Source organism: Durio zibethinus, chromosome 3, assembly GCF_047325235.1.
Source record: "Durio zibethinus cultivar Kanyao isolate XHJ-2024 chromosome 3, ASM4732523v1, whole genome shotgun sequence".
NCBI lineage: Eukaryota > Viridiplantae > Streptophyta > Magnoliopsida > Malvales > Malvaceae > Durio > Durio zibethinus.
Window position 1 is genome coordinate 17,174,989 of NC_143164.1, and position 22,186 is coordinate 17,197,174.

Consider the following 22,186-nt stretch of genomic DNA (forward strand, 5'->3'; position numbering starts at 1 on the left):
AACCTCAACCCCAACAGGTAATGGCACCAAGTGTGCAAGTCGTGCACCACTGCAGTCATCTCTTTCTCTTGGACCGTGTACTTACGCTCAGTCTCGTTCAGCTTCTTGCTCTCGAACACGACTGGATGTCCCTCCTACATCAACATGCCCCCTATGGCAAAGTTTGATGCATTCGTATGCACCTCATACGGCTTGGCATGGTTTGGCAAGGCCAAGATTGGCTCCGCGATCACAGTCCGCTTCAACCTGTCAAAGGCTTCCTGGCACCCTGCGCTGCACTCTCATGCTTTTCCTTTCTTAAGCAAGTTAGTCAATGGCGTGGCTATTGTTGAGTGACCTTTAATGAAGCGCCTGTAGTAGTTGACCAGCCTAAGGAACGATCTCAACTTAGTGACCTTGGCTGGCGGTTGCCACTCTAGGTTGGCATGTATCTTGCCTTCATCCATGTGTATCCTGCCACCTCCCACTATGTGGTGAAGGAACGGGATCTCCTGCTGGGCGAATGAGCACTTCTCCCTCTTGACAAACAGCTTGTGCACCCGCAACACCTCGAACACCTGTCTCAAGTTGTCTACATGCTCTCCCAAAGTCTGACTGTACATCACAATGTCATCCAAATAAACCACAACAAATCGATCAAGGAATGACTGAAGTACCTTGTTCATAAGGGTGCAGAATGTTGCTTGGGAATTCATGAGTCCGAAAGGCATCACCAAGAACTCATACGAACCATACCGAGTGACACATGCTGTCTTTAGCTCATCTCTCTCCGCGATCCTGACTTGATAGTAGCCCGACCTCAAATCCAGCTTGGTGAACCACCTTGCACTCCCAAGTTGATCGAACAAGTCTGCAATGAGTGGGATGGGGTACTTGTCCTTGATGGTCAGCTTGTTCAAAGCCCGGTAGTCTATAAACGGCCACAACGATCCATCATGCTTGCGTTGAAATAGAACCGATGCACCATAGGGTGCCTTCGATGGCCTGATGAACCCAACATCAACTAACTCTTTGAGCTACTTCCTCAACTCCTTCAACTCTGGTGGAGACATTCGGTAAGGGGCTCTAGCTGGTGGCTTGGCCTTGGACACCAGCTCGATCTTGTGGTCCACCTCCCTCTTAGGTGGTAGCTTGCTAGGTAGCTTTGCGGGCATCACATCAATAAAGGTCTTCAGCACCTTTAGCACCTCCAAGGGTGACTCGGTCTCCTTCTCTCTTGGCTCATCATATTTCAGGGCTACCAAAAAGGTGTCTTCTTGTTTGCTTACTACCTTGGCAAATTGGACGGTTGACACCACCCGCAACCCAACTCCAGACCCTCTCCTCAATGGCACTAGGCATTGGCACCGTGCATCCAAGATGCAAACACAATCGACAAAAGGCACAAGGAGGGCATTAATACGAACAAGGAAACCCAACCCAATCACAAACTCATAGTCGTGAAAGGGTATTACCTCAATTGTCTCCTTGCCTTTCCAGTCTCCAAGCTGCAACTCCACTCGCCGCGCTACTCCAATGGCTGGAACTTCCTTAGAGTTCACCGTTTTGATGGTACCAGTCCCTTTCTGCACCTTTAGTCTAAGCTTCTGGGCTCTATCACCTGAAATAAAAAGATGTGAGCCACCTGTGTCCCCTTATTCTGGACAGCATTAAGCACCAACGACCCAAGCTTTGCTGCCCCTGACTCTAGCTCCTCGTCAGACTCCTTGTATATAGTAACCAGCTTGCCCTTTTGTGGGTAATTATGCGCTATGTGGCTCCCTCCACATAGGTAGCATGCTAGTGGCTCTCGGTCCCCTTTTGCTTTCCACTTGCTTGCTGGTGGCTTCCTCTCGCCATCCTTGGTTGAATGGTCTCGGTCTCCATCCTTGGACTCTCGATCACGATCCTTCCCCTTGGACTGCTTCTTCCGGTCACTATCATCCCTGCCCTTACCCTTAGGCTTGGTAGACTCAAACTTGTTTAAAGGCTTGAACTCTATCAAGGCCTCGACAGTAGTCATGGCTTTAGCCAAGTCATGAACTCCTCTCCTTTGTAGCTCATGCTTCACACACGACTTCAGCCATCCATGAAAGCAAATAAGGAGTCCTTCTCACCTAGATCTAAGATCTGTAGCATCAGTTCAGAGAATTTTTGGACATACTCCCTTATGTCCCCTTGTTGGCTCAGCCTGCGCAACTTTGCCCGCGCCTCATCATCGGCATACTCTAGGTAAAATTGTTCTCTGAACCCCTTTTGGAACTCTGCCTAGGTTCCAATCTTGGCGCTCCCACACCTGACATCATCACACCTGCGCCTCTACCACAATAAGGCTACATCAGTGAGATACATAGCAACGGCGCTTACATTTATCTCCTCGTCTTGCATGCCCATGGCCTGAAAGTACTGCTCCATACCCCAAAGGTAGTTATCTACTTCCATGGCACCCTTAGTCCCCTTGAACTCCTTAGGCTTGGGGACATCCAATATGGACTTGGACACTCCAGCAAACATGCTATTCCTAATGGCAGTCTTGCAAGCAATGAGCTCACTGGTAAGCTCCTCCATCCGCTGGTGCATGGCCTCCATGCCATCGTGCAAGGTCAGCATTTTAGCCTCCAAGGTCTGATTCTTTTGGGTGAACACGTCCAAGCCTTTGTTGAGAGTAGCTTATAGCTCACTTTGGATCTCCTTCCCTATGGAGTCTAACGATGCAATGTGAGTCTCTACCCCCTCAAGCTTCTCCCCCATGTCGCCCATGGTCACCTTCACCTTGGCCAGCCTACCGTCCATGCTAGACCAGATATCTCTAGAACTGGCTTTCCTCCCTTTTCCATGCCCATGCTCCTGGGCCTCTGGTTGTTGGTTAGCAGTGTCACTTTGGGATGCCATCTCCTCTAACCTGCACAACACAAACACGCAGAATCGAACTTGCTCTGATACCAACTGTCACGGGCTCTGACCTTAGACTCAGAAACCATGAGGCCTTAGGCTTGGAATCTCCTCCTTTAAGCCTAAGTCAGCCTAAAACACAAGCGTACGGGCACTAGAACAACAGGAAGGGCTGATTACGCAAGTTAAAGAGAAACAGGCTAAGAAGGTAGAATTCTAGAAATGCTCTTGTATTCACTGAAACAGAAGTGTTTGATGGTGTACAAATAAGGGAAGAGCAGCCCTCTATTTATAGTTAAGGCTCCAGCTTACACTTAATGGCAATATCCCTAGAATAAAGGCTAAAATCATGGGATTATACAGATTACAATCAATCAGGATGCTAACTCCTAATTTTCAGGGTCAACCAAATCTGCCAGGATGCTGCTGCTAATCCTGCCTGCTTTCCTAAGCTTCCCTTGCTTGTCCAGCACCTTGGGCCCTTCCGGATGTGGTGCGGGCAGCTTGTATGCCAGGCCTTGGTCTCACGGGCTGGCCTGCAAGTTGGGCGGGTGTTCTGAACTCATTTGCTAGGCTTTCCGTGCAGATACCCGCTAGCATGCTTGGTCTGCAGGCCTCAACCTCTGGCTCGCCTACTGGTGCGCCTAATGTGCCTGGCGCACCCGCCCAGGGTGTGACACTTGGCCCTTATATTGGCCCCCTATCTCTCATCAAACCTCGAGAACTCACACCCCCGTAAAGAGCATTTGAGATTTTAAAGATTTGCTGCCATAGCCATTAAAGTGTCTAAAATGGGGACACTTTTTTCAAATGGTCACAAAATCTTCTCCACTTCGAGTTTTTAGCTGAATTTTTTTGTGCATGCCAAAAAAAAATACAAGGATCACCTCTACCAAATTTGGGGACAAAACTCTTTCTAAAAAAATTTTAAAAAATCTCGAACCGTAAAAAGTTTCAAAAATCATGAAAAATAGAAAACGGGTCGTCTTGCCACAAAACTTCACATGAAGGCTTAGGGGACCATTGTATGAATTTACAAGCCATAAAAATGGCATTGGCATGGCAGAAATATGAGGATGTGCTTGAACCCACCAACCACCTGTTCGATCCCCGCTTGTGCATCCTGCCTCTCTGGTCGGCTGAGCGCCCGCACGCTTGTTTCGTAGGTTGACTTAGGCATACGAATTTTATCCCCAGTCTAAGCATACGAAGTTCATTCCTAGTCTAAGATCAGACCGGACCGAGGGTTGCGGCAGCAGGATCGACAGCACACAGGAGGGACCAGGCCAATCTTCGGCTTGCACATTCTGCCTCTCCGGCCTACCGAGCACCCACACGCCTGTTTCGTGGGTTGGCTTAGGTATAGGGAGTTCATTCCATGTCTAAGCCCTAGTCGGACCTAGGGTTGTGGCAACAGGACCGACAACACACAGAGGGGGATCGGGCCAATCCCCGGCATGCGCATTATGCCTCTCCGACCGGCTGAACGCCTGCTTGCTCGTTTCGTGGGTTGACTTAGGCATACAAAGTTCATTCCCAGTCTAAGATTGGACCGAACCAAAGGTTGCGGCAGTAGGATTGACAGCACGCAGGGGGGATCGGGCCGATCCCCGGCTTACGTATTCTGCCTCTTCGGCCGGCTGAGCACCCACACGCTCGTTTCGTGGGTTGGCTTTGGCATACAAAGTTCATTCCATGTCTAAGCATACGGAGTTTATTCCCAGTCTAAGATCGGACCAGACCGAGGGTTGCAGTAGCAGGACTAGCAGCAGGATCGGTAGCACGCAGGGGGGAATTGGGTTGATCCTTGACTTACGCATTCTGCCTCTCCGATCGGCTGAGTGCCCGCACGCTCGTTTCGTGGGTTGACTTAGGAATACGGAGTTCATCCCCAGTCTAAGCATATGGAGTGCATTCCCAGTCTAAGATCGAACTGGACCGAGGGTTGCTGCAGCAGGATCGACAGTACGCAGGTGGTATCGGGCTGATCCCCGGCTTGCGCATTCTGCCTCTCCAGCCGGCTGAGCACCCGCACGCCCGATTCATGGGTTGGCTTAGGCATAGGGAGTTCATTCCATGTCTAAGCCCCAGTCGGACCAAGGTTGTGGCAGCGGGACCAGCAGCATGCAGAGGGGGACCGAGCTGATCCTCGGCTTGGGCATTATGGCTCTTCGGCTGACTCAGCGCCCGCACGCTCGTTTCGTGGATTGACTTATGCGTACGAAGTTCATTCCCAGTCTAAGATCAGACTGGACCGAGGGTTGCAGCAGCAGGATCGACAGAACGTAAGGGGGACCAAACCAATCGCCTGCTTGAGCATTCTGCCTCTCCAGTTAGCTGAGTGCCCGTACGCTTGTTTCATGGGTTGGCTTAGGCATACGGAGTTCATTCCATGTCTAAGCATACAGAGTTCATTCCCAGTCTAAGATTTTGAGCCACGGTGCACATGCTGGGCTCGGGCATGCGCTGGTGGCATATTTTTTTCGCCTGGGGCACCATCGCTAGAGCATCGTCGGATAGCCTAACCAGCGACATTGGGGGTTTCGACGATTGGGGGGGCCGGGGGTTGTGCGCACATGATGTGCGAAGGGTGCTGGTACTTGGCCCTTATATTGGGCCCCTATCCCTCATCAAACCTCGAGAACTCACACCCCTTAAAGAGCATTTGAGATTCTATAGGTTTACTACCAGTAGCCATTAAAGTGCCTGAAATGGGGACATTTTTTTCAAACAGTCACAAGATCTTCAAAGGCCGATCCCTGGCTTGCGCATGTTGCCTCTCCGATCGGCTGAGCGCCTGCAGGCCCGTTTCGTGGGTTAGCTTAGGCATAGGGAGTTCATTCCATGTCTAAGCTCCAACCGGACCGAGGGTTGTGGCAGCGGGACTGGCAGCATGTAGAGGGCGACCGGGCCGATCCCTGACTTGCTCATTATGCCTCTCCGGCCAGCTCAGTGCCCGCATGCTCGTTTCATGGGTTGACTTAGGCATACAGAGTTCATTCCCAGTCTAAGATTAGATCAGACTGAGGGTTGCGACAGTAGGATCGACAGCACACAGAGGGGATCGGGCTGATCCCCGGCTTGCGCATTCTGCCCTCCGATCGGTTGAATGCTCGTACGCTCGTTTCGTGGGTTGGCTTAGGCATACGGAGTTCATTCCATGTCTAAGCAAACGGAGTTCATTCCTAGTCTAAGATCGAACCAAACCGAGGGTTACGGCAGCAGGATCTGTAGCACGCAAGGGGGGACCGGGCCGATCCCCGACTTGCGCATTCTACTTCTTCGGTCGGCTGAGCGCCCAAACGCTTGTTTCATGGGTTGGCTTAGGCATACGAAGTTCGTTCCATGTCTGAGCCCCAACCGAACTGAGGGTTGTGGCAGCAGGACCGACATCAGGATCGGCAGCACGCAGAGGAGGATTGGGCTTATCCCTGGCTTACGCATTATACATCTTTGACCAGCCTCTTCGGCCAGCTGAGCGCCCACACGCTAATTTCGTGGGTTGACTTAGGCATACGGAGTTCATCCTTAGTCTAGGCATACGGGGTTCATTCCCAATCTAAGATCAGACCAGACCGAGGGTTACGGTAGCAAGATTGGCAGCACGCAGGGGGGATCGGGCTGACCCCCGGCTTGCGCATTCTGCCTCTCCGGTCGGCTGAGCGCCCGCACGCCCGTTTCGTGGGTTGGCTTAGGCATAGGGAGTTCATTCCACGTCTACGCCCCAGTCGGACTGAGGGTTGTGGCAGTGGGACCGCCAGCATGCAAAGGGGGACCGGGCTGATCCCTGACTTGCGCATTATGCCTCTCCCATCGGCTGAGCGCCCGCACGCTTGTTTCGTGGGTTGACTTAGGCATACGGAGTTCATTCCCAGTCTAAGATCGGACTGGATCGAGGGTTGTGGTAGCAAGATCGACAGAACGCAGGCGGGGATCGGGCCGATCCCCAGCTTGCACATTCTGCCTCTCCGGCCGGCTGAGCGTCCACACGCTCTTTTCGTGGGTTGGCTTAGGCATACGAAGTTCATTCCATGTCTAAGCATACTGAGCTCATTCCCAGTCTAAGATCAGACCGGATCGAGGTTTGCGACAGCAGGACCAACAGCAGGATCGACAGCAGGCGGCGGGACTAGGTCGATCCTTGGCTTGCGCATTTTGCCTCTCCGAATGGCTGAGCGCCCGCACGCTCATTTCATGGGTTGGCTTAGGCATACGGAGTTCATTCCATGTCTAAGCCCCAAACAGACTGAAGGTTGTGGCAACAGGATTGGCAGCGGGATCGACAGCACGCAGAGGGGGACCGGGCTGATCCTCAGCTTACGCGTTATGCCTCTTCGATCGTCCTCTCTGGTCGGCTGAGCACCCGCACGCTCGTTTCGTGGGTAGACATAGGCATACTGAGTTCATCCCCAGTCTAAGCATACGGAGTTCATTCCCAGTCTAAGATCGGTTCGGACCAAGGGTTGTGGCAGCAGGATCGACAACACGCATGGGGGACCGGGCCGATCCCAGGCTTACGCATTCTGCCTCTCTGGCCGGCTGAGTGCCTGCAAGCCCGTTTCGTGGGTTGGCTTAGGCATAGGCAGTTCATTCCATGTCTAAGCCCCAACTGGATCGAGGGTTGTCGCAGCGGGACAGGCAGCACGCAAAGGGTGACCGGGCCGATCCCTGGCTTGCACATTATGCCTCTTCAATCGGCACAGTGCACGCACGCTCGTTTCGTGGGTTGACTTATGCATACGAAGTTCATTCCTAGTCTAACATCCGACCAGACTAAGGGTTACTACCGCAGGATCGATAGCACGCAGGGGCGGACTGGGTCAATCCCCGGCTTGCACATTCTGTCTCTCTAGCCTGCTGAGCGCTCGCACGCTCATTTCGTGGGTTGGCTTAGGCATATGGAGTTCATTCCATGTCTAAGCATGCGGAGTTCATTCCCAATCTATGATTTTGAGCCACGGTGCACATGCTGGGCTCAGGCATGTGCTGGTACCGCATTTTTTTCGCCCAGGGCACCATCGTCGGAGCATGCCGGAGAGGCTAACCGGCGGCACTGAGGGTTCTGACGATTGGGGGGCCGGGGGGTATGCGCACATGATGTGCGATGGGTGCTGGTACTTGGCCCTTATATTGGCCCCCTATCCCTCATCAAACTTCGAGAACTCACACCCCCTTAAAAAGCATTTGAGATTTTATAGGTTTGCTGCCAGTAGCCATTAAAGTGTTTGAAATGGGGACACTTTTTTCAAACGGTCACAAAATCTTCTCCACTTCGAATTTTTACCTGAATTTTTTTGTGCACGCCAAAAAAATACAAGGATCACCTCTACCAAATTTTGGGACAAAAATCTTTCTAAAAAAATTTTAAAAAATCCCAAACCGTAAAAAGTTTCAAAAATCGTGAAAAATAGACAACGGGTCGTCTTGCCATGAAACTTCACATGAAGGCTTAGGGGACCATTGTTTGAATTTACAAGCCATAAAAATTGCATTGGCATGGCAGAAATGTGAAGATGTGCTTGAACCCAGCTACCACCTGTTCGAACCCAGCTACCACCGAGGGTTACGGCAGCAGGATCGGTAGCACGCAGGGGGACCGGGCCGATCCCTGGCTTATGAATTCTACCTCTTCGGTCGGCTGAGTGCCCGCACATCCATTTCGTGGGTCGGTTTAGGTATAGGGAGTTCATTCTATGTCTAAGCCCGAGCCGAATCGGGGGTTGTGGCAGCGGGACCGGCAGCATGCAGGGGGGACCGGGTCGATCTCAGGCTTGTGCATTATGCCTCTCCAATCGGCTCAGCACCCGAACGCTCGTTTCATGGGTTGACTTAGCCATACAGAGTTCATTTTCAGTCTAAGATCGGATCGAACCGAAGGTTGCGGCAGTAGGACCAGTAGCAGGATCGACAGCACGCAAGGGGGGACCGGGTCGATCCTCGGCTTACGTATTCTACCTCTTCAGTCGGCCTCTCCGGCCGGCTGAGCGCCCACATGCACGTTTCATTGGTTGACTTAGGAATACGGACTTCATCCCCAGTCTAAGCACACTGAGTTCATTCCCAGTCTAAGATCGAACCGAATCGAGGGTTGCGACAGCAGGATCGACAACATGCAGGGGGGATCGGGTCGATCCTTGGCTTGCGCATTCTGCCTCTCCAATCGACTGAGCGCCCACATGCCCGTTTCGTGGGTTGGCTTAGGCATAGGGAGTTCATTCCATGTGTAAGCTCCAACCGGACCGAGGGTTGTGGCAGCGAGACCGACAGCACGCAGAGGGGGATCGGGTCGATCCCTGACTTACCCATTATGCCTCTCTGGTCGGCTCAGTGCCCGCACGCTCGTTTCGTGGGTTGACTTAGGCATATGGAGTTCATTCCTAGTCTAAGATCAAACCAGACCGAGGGTTGCGACAGCAGGATCGACAGCACGCAGGGGGGATCGGGTCAGTCCCCGGCTTATGCACTTTGCCTCTCCGGCCGATTGAGTGCCCGCACGCTCGTTTCATGGGTTGGCTTAGGCATACGGAGTTCATTCCATGCCTAAGCATACGGAGTTCATTCCCAGTCTAAGATTGGATCGAACCGAGGGTTGTGATAACAGGACCAGTAATAGGATCGGTAGCACGTAAGGGGGATCGGGTCGATCCCCGACTTGTGCATTCTACCTCTCTGGCCGGTTGAGCACCCGCATGCTCTTTTCGTGGGTTGGCTTAGGCATACAGAGTTCATTCCATGTCTAAGCCCCAGTCGGACCAAGGGTTGTGGCAGCAGGATCGGCAGCACGTAGAGGGGGACCGAGCTGATCCTCGATTTACGCATTATGCCTCTCCGGTCGACCTCTCCACCGACTGAGCGCTCGCACGCTCGTTTCATGGGTTGACTTAGGCATGCGAAGTTCATCCCCAATCTAAGCATACGGAGTTAATTCCCAGTCTAAGATCAAACCAGACCAAGGGTTGCGACAGTAGGATCGGTAGCACCCAGAGGGGACCAGACCGATCCCTGGCTTACGCATTCTGCCTCTCCGATCGGTTGAGTGCCCAAACACCCGTTTCGTGGGTTGGCTTAGGCATAGGGAGTTCATTCCATGTCTAAGCCCCATTCGGAGTGAGGGTTGTGGTAGCGGGACCGATAGCACGTAGAGGGGGATCGGGCCAATCCCCGAGTTACGCATTATGCCTCTTCGGCCGGTTCAGTGCCCGAATGCTCCTTTCATGGGTTGACTTAGGCATACAGAGTTCATTCCAAGTCTAAGATCGAATCGAAACGAGGGTTGGGGCAGCAGAAACGACAGAACGCAGAGGGGGACCCGACTGGTCCCCGGCTTGTGTATTTTGCCTCTCCGACTGGCTAAGTGCCCACACGCTCATTTCATGGGTTGGCTTAGGCATACGGAGTTCATTCCATGTCTAAGCATACGAAGTTCATTCCCAGTCTAAGATCGGACCGGATCGAGGGTTACGGTAGCAAGACCAGCAGCAGGATCGATAGCACGTAGGGGGGATCGGACTGATCCTTGGCTTACGCATTCTGCCTCTTCGGTCGGCCTCTTCGGCCGACTGAGCATCCGCACGCTCATTTCGTGTGTTGACTTAGGCATACGGAGTTCATCCCCAATCTAAGCATACAGAGTTCATTCTCAGTCTAAGATCGAACCGAACCGAGCGTTACAGCAGTAGGATCGATAGCATGCAAGGGGGATCGGGCCGATCCCCAGCTTGCGCATTCTACCTCTCTGACCTACTAAGCGCCTGCACACCTGTTTCATGGGTTGGCTTAGGCATAGGGAGTTCATTCCATGTCTAAGCCCTAGTCGGACCGAGGGTTGTGGTAGCGGGACCGACAGCACGTAGAGGGGGACTGGCATGATCCCCGGCTTGCACATTTTGCCTCTCCGACTGGCTGAGTGCTCGCACGCTCATTTCGTGGGTTGGCTTAGGCATACAGAGTTTATTCCATGTCTAAGCATACAAAGTTCATTCCTAGTCTAAGAGTCTGAGCCACGGTGAACATGCTGGGCTTAGGCATGTGCTGGTGCCACATTTTTTTTCCCCGGCTTGCGCATCTTGCCTCTCTGGTCGGCTGAGCCCCCGCACGCTCGTTTCGTGGGTTGACTTATGCATACGAAGTTCATCCCCAGTCTAAGTATATGGAGTTCATTCCCAGTCTAAGATCAGATCGGACCGAGGGTTGGGCAGCAGGATCGGTAGCACGCAGGGGGACCGGGCCGATCATCGGCTTGAGCATTCTGCCTCTCCGGTCAGTTGAGCGCCCGCACGTACGTTTCGTAGGTTGGCTTGGGCATAGGGAGTTCATTCCACGTCTAATTCCCAGTCGAACAGAGGATTGTGGCAGCGGGATCGACAGCACATAGAGGGGCATCGGGCCGATCCCCGGCTTGCGCATTATGCCTCTCCGGTCGGCTCAACGCCTGTACGATCATTTCGTGGGTTAACTTAGGCATATGGAGTTCATTCCCAGTCTAAGCATACGGAGTTCATTCCCAGTCTAAGATCGGACGGGATCGAGGGTTGCGGCAGTAGGATTCGCAGCACGCCGAAAGGATCGAGCCGATCCCCGGCTTGCATATTCTGCCTCTCCGACCGGCTGAGCGCCTGCACGCCCGTTTCGTGGGTTGGCTTGGCATAGGGAGTTCATTTCATGTCTAAGCCCCAGCCGGACCGAGGGTTGTGGCAGCGAGATCGGTAGCACATAGAGGGGGACCAGGTCGATCCCCGGCTTGCGCATTATGCCTCTTCGGTTGGCTCAGCACCCGCACACTCATTTCGTGGGTTGACTTATGCATACAGAGTTTGTTCCTAGTCTAAGATCAGACCGGACTGAAGGTTGAGGTAGCAGGATCGGCAGCATGCAGGGGGGATCGGGTCGATCCCTGACTTGCACATTCTACTACTCCGACCGACTGAGTGCCCGCACGCTCGTTTCGTGGGTTGGCTTAGGCATACGGAGGTCATTCCATGTCTAAGCATACGGAGTTCATTCCCAGCCTAAGATTTTGAGCCATGGTGCACATGCTGGGCTCAGGCATGTGCTGGTGCCACATTTTTTTCGCCCGGGGCACCATCGTCGGAGCATCGCTGGAGAGCTTAACCGGCGGCATTGGGGGTTTCGACGATTTGGGGGGCCGAGAGGGTGTGCGCACATGATGTGCGATAGGTACTGGTACTTGTGTCATGGGCTCCAACCTTAGACTCAGAGACCATGGGGCCTTAGGCTTGGAATCTCGTCCTTTACGCCTAAGTCAGCCTAAAACACAAGCGTACGGGCACCAGAACAACGGGAAGGGCTGATTACACAAGTTAAAGAGAAACAAGATGAGAAGGTAGAATTCTGGAAATGCTCTTGTATTCACTGAAACAGAAGTGTTTGATGGTGTACAAATAAGGGAGGAGTAGCTCTCTATTTATAGTTGAGGCTCCAGCTTACACTTAATGGCAATATCCTTAGAATAAAGGCTAAAATCATGGGATTATACAGATTACAATCAATCAGGATGATAACTCCTTATTTTCAGGGTCAACCAAATCTGCCAGGATGCTGCTACTGATCCTACCTGCTTCCAGAAGCTTCCCTTGCATGTCCAGCACCTTGGGCCATTCTGAATGTGGTGCGGGCAGCTTGTATGCCAGGCTTTGGTCTCACAGGTTGGCCTGCAAGTTGGGCGGGCATTCTAAACTCATTTGCTAGGCTTTGCGTGCAAATACTCGCCAGCACGCCTAGTCTGCGGGCCTCATCCTCCGGCTCACCTGCTGGTACACCTGATGTGCCTGGCGTGCCCGCCCAAGGTGTGACATTCTCCCCCACCTGATTACGCAACACCCTCATTGTGTCTTCTGCATGGTACTGCCTGATCTGGTCCTCGAACTACCATAAGTCATCTGTCGGTTCCCAGCTTGCCTCACTGTTGGAAGTCCCTTTCAGCGCACCAAGTACTCTTGTCTTGGCTGATAGTTCTTCCGTCTTACCTCTCGATCAGCTATGATGCTGTGGACCTCCTTTTCATATGAAGCCCTTACTCCCAATGCCGCACGCTTTGACTCTGCCCATCTTGGATCTCCCTCATCCTCATGGAATGGCTTGAGCATGCTCACATGGAACACCGGGTGTACCCTCAGCTTGGGTGGCATATCCAGCTTATAGGCAACCTTGCCTATCCTCTTGACTACTCGGAAAGGTCCCTCATACCTCCGGACTAGGCCTTTGTGCAACCCCCTATGGCACATAATGGGATGCAGCTTCACCAATACCAAGTCTCCAACCTGAAAACTGTGCATCTTGCTTATTTTGGTCTGCCCATTTCTTCGACCTCTTGGTCGCCTTGTGTAAACAAACTCTAGCCAAGTCAGTTTTCTCCTGCCATGCCTTGGCAAACTTGTAAGCTGTTGGATTTGGCCCTGTATAACCTGCAGCAATCGAACTGGGTGTTAGTGGTTGTTGCCCTGTCACAACCTTAAATGGGCTCTGGTTCGTTGCCTCGTTCCTTTGCAAGTTGTAGGAAAACTACGCAATATCTAGCAGCTTTGGCCAGTCCCTTTGTGTGGCACTCACATAGTGCCTGAGGTAGACCTTCAATAGTCCATTCACTCGTTCTGTCTGCCCATCGGTCTGCGGATGCATACTGGTGGAAAAGTTCAAGTCTGACCCCAACAGCTTGAACAACTCAGTCCAGAACCTGCCCGTGAAACGCCCGTCCCGATCACTAACACTGGTCCTTGGCACTCCCCAGTACTTAACCATGTTCTTCAAGAACAATCGAGCTGCCTCCTCGACTGGGCACTCCTTGGTTGCTGGAATGAAGATTCCATACTTGAAAAACCTGTCCACCACTACCATAATGCTTCCAAACCCTTCTACTTTGGGTAGACCGACTATAAAGTCTAGAGAAACACTCTCCCATGCTCGCTCTGGCATTAGCAATGGCTCCAAGAGACCACCTGGTTTCTTGAGCTCCACCTTGTCCTGTTGGCACACAAGACAAGTCTTCACATAGGCCTCCACATCATCCCTCATGTGTGACCAGTAGTACCGGTCCTCGATCAACGCCAAGGTATGGCTCACTCTGGGGTGTCCAGCCCATCTTGAATCATGGCATTCTTGCAAAACTTCCTTGCGGAGCTTCCTGTGCTACGACGCAAATAGTCTACTTCCCCTGGTGTACAGCAAGCCCTCCTGCAACCAAAACCGCCTAGTCTTACCTTGCTGGGTGTACTCCATCAAAGCCTTGGTTGTAGGATCATGGACAATTTCCTCCATGATGTGCGGCACCAGTGACCCCTCTGGTTGGCTAATGGTAACAAGGTTAGCTTTCCTGCTCAGGGCATCCACCACTAGGTTCACCCGCCCCAGCTTGTACTCCATCTAGAAATCAAATTCTGTAATAAAATCTTCCCATCTCACCTGCTTGGGGGATAGCTTCTTCTACGTCTAGAAGTAGCTGGTCGCCACATTGTCCATCCTAATGATGAACCTCGACCCCAACAGGTAATGGCTCCAAGTGCGCAAGCAGTGCACCACTGCAATCATCTTATTCTCTTGGACCGTGTACTTATGCTCAGTCTCATTCAGCTTCCTGCTCTCGAACGCGACTGGACATCCCTCTTGCATCAACATGCCCCCTATGGGATCGGGCTGATCCCCAACTTGCGCATTTTGCCTCTTCGATCGGCTGAGCGCCCGCACGTTCATTTCGTGGGTTGGCTTAGGCATACGAAGTTCATTCCTTGTCTAAGCATACGGAGTTCATTCCCAGTCTAAGATTTTGAACCATGGTGCACATGCTGGGCTCGGGCATTTGCTGGTGCCACATTTTTTTCACCCGGGGCACCATCGTCAGGGCATCGCTGGAGAGCCTAACCAGCGGCATTGAGGGTTCCGACGATTGGGGGGGCGGGGGGTGTGCGCACATGATGTGTGATGGGTGCTGGTACTTGGCCCTTATATTGGCCCCCTATCCCTCATCAAACCTCGAGAACTCACAGCCCCTTAAAGAGCATTTCAGATTTTATAGGTTTGCTACCAGTAGCCATTAAAGTGTTTGAAATGGGGACACTTTTTTCAAACAGTCACAAAATCTTCTCCACTTCGAGTTTTTAGCTGAATTTGTTTATGCATGCCAAGAAAAATACAAGGATCACCTCTAACAAATTTGGGGACAAAACTCTTTCTAAAAAAATTTTAAAAAATCCCGAACCGTAAAAAGTTTCAAAAATCGTGAAAAATAGAAAATGGGTCATCTTGCCATGAAACTTCACATGAAGGCTTAGGGACTATTGTATGAATTTACAAGCCATAAAAATGGCATTGGCACGGTAGAAATATGAAGATGTGCTTGAACCCACCTACCACCCGTTGATCCCCGACTTGCGCATCCTGCCTCTCTGGTCGGCTGAGCGCCCTTCGTTTCGTGGGTTGACTTAGGCATACGGAGTTCATATCCAGCCTAAGCATATGGAGTTCATTCCCAGTCTAAGATCGAACCGGATCGAGGGTTATGGCAGTAGGATCGACAGCACGCAGAGGGACCGGACTGATCCTCGACTTGCGTATTCTGCTTCTTCGGCCAGTTGAACACTCGTATGCCCGTTTCATGGGTTGGCTTAGGCATAGGGAGTTCATTCCATGTCTAAGCCCCAGCCAAACTGAGGGTTGTGGTAGCGAGACCGGTAGCACGCAGAGGGGGATCGAGCCGATCCCCGACTTGCGCATTATGCCTCTCCGACTAGCTCAGCACCCGTACACTCAGTTCATGGGTTGACTTAGGCATACAGAGTTCATCCCTAGTTTAAGCATACGGAGTTCATCCCTAGTTTAAGCATATGGAGTTCATTCCCAGACTAAGATCAGATCGGACCGAGGGTTACGACAGTAGGATCGGCAGCATATAGGGGGGATCAGACCGGTCCCCGGCTTGCGCATTCTACCTCTCCGTCCGACTGAGCGCCCATGTCATGCCCTGAGCGGGCACGCCAGGCACATCAGGTGCACCAGCAGGTGAGCCAGAGGTTAAGGCCCGTAGACCTGGCGTGCTGGCGGGTATCTATGCGCAATGCCTATCAAACGAGTTTAGAACACCCACCCAACTTGCAGGCCAGACCGTGAGACCAAGGCCTGGCATACAAGCTGCCCGTACCACATCCAAAAGGGCTCAAGGTGCTGGACATGCAAGGGAAGCTTCTGGAAGCAGGCATGATCAGCTAGAGCATCCTGGTAGATTTAGTTGACCCTAAAAATCAAGAGTTAGCATCCTGATTGTTTGTAATCTGTATAATCCCATGATTTTAGCCTTTATTCTAGGGATATGCCATTAGGTTGTAGCTGGAGCCTTAATTATAAATAGAGGGCTGCTCCACCCTCATTTGTACACCATCAAACACTTCTGTTTCAGTGAATACAAGAGCATTTCCAGAATTTTATCTTCTTATCCTGTTTCTCTTTAACTTGCGTAATCAGCCCTTCCCATTGTTCTAGTGCCCGCACGTTCTGTTTTAGGCTGACTTAGTCATAAAGGAGGAGATTCCAAGCCTAAGGTCGCACGATTTCTGAGTCTAAGGTCAGAGCCCGTGACAGTTGGTATCAGAGCGAGTTTGATTTTACGTGTTTGTGTTGTGCAGGTTAGATCGTGATTGAGGAGATGGCATCCCAAAGCGACGTTGCTAGCCAACAACCAGAGGCCTAGGAGCATAGGCGTGGAAGAGGCAAGAAAGCCAGTTCTAGAGATATCTGGTCTACCATGGACGGTAGGCTGGCCAAGGTGGAGGTGACCTTAGGCAACATGGGGGAGAAGCTTGAGGAGGTAGAGACTCACATTGCATCGCTAGACTCCATGGGGAAGGAGATCCAAAGTGAGCTGGAAGCTGCTCTCAACAAAGGCATGGACGTGTTCACCCGAAAGAATCAGACCTTGGAGGCTGAAGTGCTAACCTTACGCGATGGCATGGAGGCCATGCGCCAGTGGATGGAAGAGCTTGCCAGTGAGCTCGTTGCTTACAAGACTGCCATTAGGAATGGCATGTTTGCTGGAGTGTCCAAGTCTAGATTGGATGTCCCCAAGCCTAAGGAGTTCAAGGGGACTAAGGTAGCCAAGGAAGTAGACAACTACCTATAAGGTATGGAGCAGTACTTCCAGGCCATGGGCATGCAAGACGAGGCGATAAAGGTAAGCACCGCTGCTATGTATCTCACTGATGTAGCCTTATTGTGGTGGAGGCACAGGTGTGATGATGTCAGGCATGGGAGCACCAAGATTGGAACCTAGGCAGAGTTCCAAAAGGAGTTCAAAGAACAATTTTACTTGGAGTATGCCGATGATAAGGCGCGGGCAAAGTTGCGCATGCTGAGCTAGCAAGGGGACATAAGGGAGTATGTCTAAAAATTCTCTGAACTGATGCTACAGATCTCAGATCTAGGTGAGAAGGATGCCTTACTTACTTTCATGGATGGGTTGAAACCGTGGGTGAAGCATGAGCTACAAAGGAGAAGAGTTCATGACTTGGCTAAAGCCATGACTACTGTCGAGGCCTTGATAGAGTTCAAGCCTTTGAACAAGTTTGAGTCTACCAAGCCCAAGGGTAAGGGCAGGGATGATAGGGATCGAAAGAAGCAGTCCAAGGGGAATGACCGTGACCAGGAGTCCAAGGATGGAGACTGAGACCGTTCAACCAAGGATAGCGAGAGGAAGCCACCAACAGGCAAGTGGAAAGCAAAAGGGGACCGAGAGCCACTAGCTTGCTACCTATGTGGAGGGAGCCACATAGCACGCAATTGCCCGTAGAAGGGCAAACTGGCTATTGTAGACAAGGAGTCTGACGAGGAGCCAGAGTCAGGGGTAGCAAAGCTTGGGTCGTTGGTGCTCAATGCTGTCTAGAGTAAGGGGAGCCGTAAGCCAAAAGGCTTGATGTTTGCGGATCTAATGGTTGTGGGTCAGAAGGTGAGTGCACTGGTGGACACAGGTGCCTCACATCTTTTTATTTCAGGTGATGAAGCCCGAAAGCTCAGACTAAAGGTGCAGAAAGGGATTGGTACCATCAAAACAGTGAACTCCAAGGAGGTTCCAGCCATTGGAGTAGCACGGGGAGTGGAGTTACAGCTTGGAGACTGGAAAGACAAGGAGACCATAGAGGTAATACCCCTTGATGACTATGAGTTTGTGATTGGGTTGGATTTCCTTGTTTGGATTAGTGCCCTCCTTGTGCTTTTTGTTGATTGTGTTTACATCTTAGATGCACGGTGCCAATGCCTAGTGCCATTGAGGAGAGGATTCGGAGTTGGGTCACGGGTGGTGTCAACCATCCAATTTGCCAAGGCGGTAAGCAGACAAGAAGACACTTTCTTGGTAGCCCTGAAATATGATGAGCCAAGGGAGAAGGAGACCGAGTCACCTTTAGAGGTGCTAAAGGTGCTGAAGACCTTTAGTGATGTGATGCCCACAAAGCTGCCTAGCAAGCTACCACCTAAGAGGGAGGTGGACCACAAGATCGAGTTGGTGTCCGAGGCCAAGCCACCAGCTAGGGCCCCTTACCGAATGTCTTCACTAGAGTTGGAGGAGTTGAGGAAGCAGTTCAAAGAGTTAGTTGATGCTGGCTTCATCAGGCCATCGAAGGTGCCCTATGGTGTATCGGTATCATTCCAGGACAAGCATGATGGGTCGTTGCCGCTGTGCATAGACTATCGAGCTTTGAACAAGCTAACCATCAAGAACAAGTACCTTATCCCACTCATTGCAGACTTGTTCGATCAACTTGGGAACGTAAGGTGGTTCACCAAGCTGGATTTGAGGTCAGGCTACTATCAAGTCAGGATCACGGAGGGAGATGAGCCAAAGACAGCATGTGTCACTCGGTATGGTTCGTATGAGTTCTTGGTGATGCCTTTCGGACTCACGAATGCCCCAACAACATTCTACACCATTATGAACAAGGTACTTCAGTCGTTCCTTGATCGATTTGTTGTGGTTTATTTGGATGACATTCTGATCTATAGCCAAACTTTGGGAGAGCATGTAGACCACTTGAAATAGGTGTTCGAGGTGTTACGGGTGCACAAGCTATTTGTCAAGAGGGAAAAGTGCTCATTCGCCCAGCAAGAGATCCCGTTCCTAGGCCACATAGTGGGAGGTGGCAGGATACGCATGGATGAAGGCAAGATACACGCCATCCTGGAGTGGCAACCGCCAGCCAAGGTCACTGAGTTGAGATCGTTCCTTGGGCTGGTTAATTACTACAGGCGCTTCATCAAAGGTCACTCAGCAATACCCATGCCATTGACTGACTTGCTCAAGAAAGGGAGAGCATGGGAGTGGAGCGCAGGGTGCCAGGAAGCTTTTGATAGGTTGAAGCGGGCTATGATCGAGGAGCCAGTCTTGGCCTTGCCAGACCATGCCAAGTCATATGAGGTACATACGGATGCATCAGACTTTGCCATAGGGGGTGTGTTGATGCAGGAGGGACGTCTAGTCACGTTCGAGAGCAGGAAGCTGAATGAGACTAAACGCAAGTACATGGTCCAAGAGAAGAAGATGACTGTAGTGGTACACTACTTGCGCACTGGGTGCCATTACCTGTTGGGGTCGAGGTTCGTGGTGAGGACGGACAATGTGGTGACCAGCTACTTTCAGACGTAGAAGAAGCTATCCCCCAAGCAGGCGAGATGGTAAGATTTTCTTACAGAATTTGATTTTCAGATGGAGTACAAGCCAGGACAGGCGAACCTAGTGGCAGACGCCCTGAGCAAAAAGGCTAACCTTGCTGCCATTAGCCAACCAGAGGGGTCACTAGTGCCGCACATCAAGAAGGGACTTGCACATGATCCTACAACCAAGGCTTTGATGGAGTACGCCCAGTAAGGTAAGACTAGGTGGTTTTGGTTGCTATACACCAAGGGCAGTAGACTATTTGTGCTGCAACACGGGAAGCTCTGTAAGGAAGTTTTACAAGAATTCCATGATTCAAGGTGGGCTGGACACCCCGAAATGAGCCGCACCCTGACGCTGATCAAGGATCGGTACTACTGGCCACATATGAGGGATAATGTGGAGGCCTATGTGAAGACTTGTCTTGTGTGCCAATAGGACAAGGTGGAGCTCAAGAAACCAGGGGGTCTCTTAGAGCCATTGCCGGTGCCAGAGCGACCATGGGAGAGTGTTTCTCTAGACTTTATAGTCGGTCTACCCAAAGTAGAAGGGTTTGGAGGCGTCATGGTAGTGGTGGATAGGTTTTCCAAGTATGGAATCTTCATTCCAGCAACCAAGGAGTGCCCAGCTGAGGAGGCAGCTCGATTGTTCCTGAAGAACATGGTTAAGTACTGGGGAGTGCCAAGGACCATTGTTAATGATCGGGACGGGCGTTTCACGGACAGGTTCTGGATTGAGTTGTTCAAGCTATTGGGGTCAGACTTGAACTTTTCCACCAGCATGCATCCACAGACTGATGGGCAGACAGAGCGAGTAAATGGACTATTAGAGATCTACCTTAGGCATTATGTGAGTGCCACGCAAAGGGACTGGCCAAAGCTACTAGATATTGTGCAGTTTTCCTACAACTTGCAAAGGAGCGAGGCAACGAACCAGAGCCCATTTGAGGTTGTGATAGGGCAACAACCACTAACACCTGATTCGATTGCTATAGGTTATACAGGGTCGAATCCAGCAGCATACAAGTTTGCCAAGGCATGGCAGGAGCAAACTGACTTGGCCATAGTTTGTCTACACAAGGCAGCCAAGAGGTCGAAGAAGTGGGTAGACCAGCATAGGCGAGACGTGTAGTTCTAGGTTGGAGACTTGGTGTTGGTGAAGCTGCATCCCATTGTGGGCCATAGGGGGCTGCACAAAGGCCTAGTTCAGAGGTATGAGGGACCTTTTCGAGTAGTCAAGAGTTTAGGCAAGGTTGCCTACAAGCTGGATATACCACCCAAGCTGAGGGTACACCCGGTGTTCCATTTGAGCATGCTCAAGCCGTTCCATAAGGATGAGGGAGATCCAGGACAGGCAGAGTCAAAGCGTGCACCATTAGGAGCAAAGGCCTCATATGAGAAAGAGGTCCACAGCATCATAGCTGATCGAGAGGTGAGACAAAAGAATTATCAGCCAAGACAAGAGTACTTGGTGCACTGGAAGGGACTTCTAGACAGTGAGGTGAGCTGGGAACCAGCAGATGACTTAGGGCAGTTTGAGGACCAGATTAGGCAATACCTTACAGAAAATGCAACGAGGGCGTTGCACAATCAGGTGGGGGAGAATGTGACACCCTGGGTGGGCGCGCCAGGCACATCGGGCACACCAGCAGGTGAGCTAGAGGTTAAGGCCCACAGACCAGGCGTGCTGGCAGGTATCTGTGCACAAAGCCTAGCAAACGAGTTTAGAATGCCCGCCCAACTTGCAGGCCAGCCCGTGAGACCAAGGCCTGGCATACAAGCTGCCCATACCACATCCAGAAGGGCCCAAGGTGTTGGACACGCAGGGGAAGCTTCTGGAAGCAGGGAGGATCAGCTGGAGCATCTCGACAGATTTGATTGACCCTAAAAATCAGGAGTTAGCATCCTGATTGATTGTAATCTGTATAATCCCATGATTTTAGCCTTTATTCTAGGGATATGCCATTAAGTTGTAGCTGGAGTCTCAACTATAAATAGAGGGTTGCTCCACCCTCATTCGTACACCATCAAACACTTCTATTTCAGTGAATACAAGAGCATTTCTAGAATTCTGTCTTCTTATCCTGTTTCTCTTTAACTTACGTAATCAGCCCTTCCCATTGTTCTAGTGCCTGCACGCTTATGTTTTAGGCTGACTTAGGCAAAAAAGAGGAGATTCCAAGCCTAAGGCTGCACGATTTCTGAGTCTAAGGCTGGAGCTCGTGACAGTTGGTATCAGAGTGAGTTCGATTCTATGTGTTTGTGTTGTGTAGGTTAGATCGCGATTGAGGAGATGGCATCCCAAAGCGACGTTGCTAGCCAACAACCAGAGGCCCAAGAGCATGGGCATGGAAGAGGCAAGAAAGCCAGTTTGTGCATGTAGGATCAGACTAGACTGAGGGTTACGGTAGTAGGATCGACAGCACGTAGGGGGGACCAGGCCGATCCCCAGCTTGGGCATTCTGCCTCTCCAATCGGCTGAGTGCCCGTACGCCCGTTTCATGCGATGGCTTAGGCATGCGGAGTTTATTCCATGTCTTAGCCCCAGCCAGACTGAGGGTTGTGGTAGTGGGACCGGAGCACGTAGAGGGGGACCGGGCCAATCCCCAGCTTGCGTATTCTACCTCTCCGGCCGGCTGAACGCCCACACACTCGTTTCGTGGGTTGG